The sequence below is a fragment of the Branchiostoma floridae genome, chromosome 2 (assembly GCF_000003815.2).
Source record: "Branchiostoma floridae strain S238N-H82 chromosome 2, Bfl_VNyyK, whole genome shotgun sequence".
NCBI lineage: Eukaryota > Metazoa > Chordata > Leptocardii > Amphioxiformes > Branchiostomatidae > Branchiostoma > Branchiostoma floridae.
The window spans coordinates 5,343,606-5,345,894 of NC_049980.1; positions in this window are offsets into that span (position 1 = coordinate 5,343,606).

Genomic DNA, 2,289 nt, shown 5'->3' on the forward strand with positions numbered 1-2,289 from the left:
TTTTTTTTTGCACTGAGTGATTGGAGAACATGAAGTCGGCAATATGGGCAGGGACCTTTTTTTTTTCGGTATTTCTTTTTTGGAGGGCGGGTGGGGCTACCACTGAGTTATTCAGTCATGATGCTCGTTATGCATTATCATAATGGCTTAGATGCAAAATACTTTCAAATGATAGATAATGCAACTAAATTGATAAAGAGTCAATGAAGGTATGAGCGGACAAACCTTTCTATAACACAAGTGTCTCAGCTACAAAATGCCAGTGAAGACATTGCCAAGAAATACTGATCGGCTCAAAGTTGTCTTACGTGTGCAAGTTGGAACAGGGTTACTCCATGATCCGTCAGCTTGGCACGTCGCAGAAGCAGCGCCGTTCCGTACGTATCCTGTTTCACAGTTGAAGTTGACCACGTCCTGATAAGAGGTCCTTCCGGTAGGACTCAGTGATCCAAACGCTGGGGCCGTTAACGCCGGACATTGTCTTGCTGCAATAGTGAAATAGTCTTGGTCAATAAGCTTTTAGTGATCTCCGTACTGTTGGAGCGATGTCCGTTACCTGTATCTGTATCGATATATATATATATATATATATATATATATATATATATATATATATATATATATATATATATATAACCGACCTTCGGTGTAACAGGTCCTTCCGGTAGGACTCAGTGATCCAAACGCTGGGGCCGTCAACGCCGGACATTGTCTTGCTGAAATAGGGAAACAGTTTGAAGCTGTCCAGTTTGGATGCCCATACTGTTCTCGATTGCAACGAATTTCACTCGGTGACTATAGGTACGAACGAACGAACGAACGAACGAGCGAACGAACGAGTATTTAAACAATCAATCTTTTGGTCAATCCTTGGATGAAAACATTGCTGCTCGAAGGCAGAAGTATTTTTTGTCTTTATTTGAGCTGGTGTTTTTAAAGTGTAATTCTCGGTAGCTGGTTCACCTACCAACTATTTAGTTATTTTGTACATCATGCATAATCAGGATATTTTGTCTCCAATTGATATCCATTACAGGTCTGTTTTGATTTTGGTTGGTGACACTCCCGTCATATATACTTGTTCGTACATAATATGCCTGGCGATTTGGCTCTGCACCCTCTCCAAATTATCCTTGTTATCAATCGTCTGCATATACTACCTTTATTTAGAGCACTTTAAAAAACCAGGACGCATTTTCTTACCTCATACACATTAAAACACTGTATCTTTTTGATTAGATTTAAAAATAACATCTTGCTGTTGATATCAATTAACTCAAACTGAGCTTACGGTCGCATGTTGGAACAGCGGCACTCCATGTTCCTCCAGCTTGACACGTCACAGTCTCAGCACCGTTTCGCGTGTATCCCGTGTTACAGGTGAACGTGATCATGTTCCCGAAGGAGTTCGATCCGGTAGCGGGCGTCCGTGCTCCGTTAGTTGGGGCCGTCAAATCCTGACACTGGCCGGCTGCAATGGTAAAATACGCCTTGTCAAGAAAACGTCTACAAACTAATGTTATCCGGAGTTACAGTTGACATAAACCGCGCCCGGGGACGAGTATGCCGGTTTGGTTCTCCGTGCTCCATTAGTTGGGACCGTCGACGTCAATTATTATCTGGCTAAGAATAATCAACAGTCCGTACAACACACTCGTCGTTGAAAACGTTATGGTGTTATCGGTATGGCTGCATTGACATACCAATGATCTTGATACATGTAACTGTGAAGACACAGACTCAGAGAAGCCATAAGTGTAAATGTCTGATCATAGCAAAAGTATAAAAAGTATTGACTTAAGTCTTATCATATCTTAAATATATAACTAAGCAAGTAAATTAGGCTATTGAAGTATTTCCTCATAAATTATATAAATGAAGCCCTGATTTACATGATTTATATCTGATAATGTCTAACCTACATGTTACGGCAATACTGTAAATGCATTTAAGTTCGCGGCGATTTAATTTCGCGGTAGCGGGAAAAAGGACTTTTCGCGGTGGTTTTAAGTTCGCGGTAACACCATAGACTGCAATCTAATACCATAATAGAAAAATGTTCGCGGTGGATTTAAATTCGCGGTGAAGTGGTCACCGCGAAAACCGCGAACATTAATCCACCGCGAGCATTTCTGCATTTACAGTATACTAGTACCTTGTGTGTCGACTTTGTATATTGAGAGGCTAGGGTTCAAACTTTTAATATGTTCTCGCTGACATAGCGTAATGGTTTGAAATTTTAAACTACATTTTTTCACTAGAAAGGGTATCTATCAATATAAACTCATG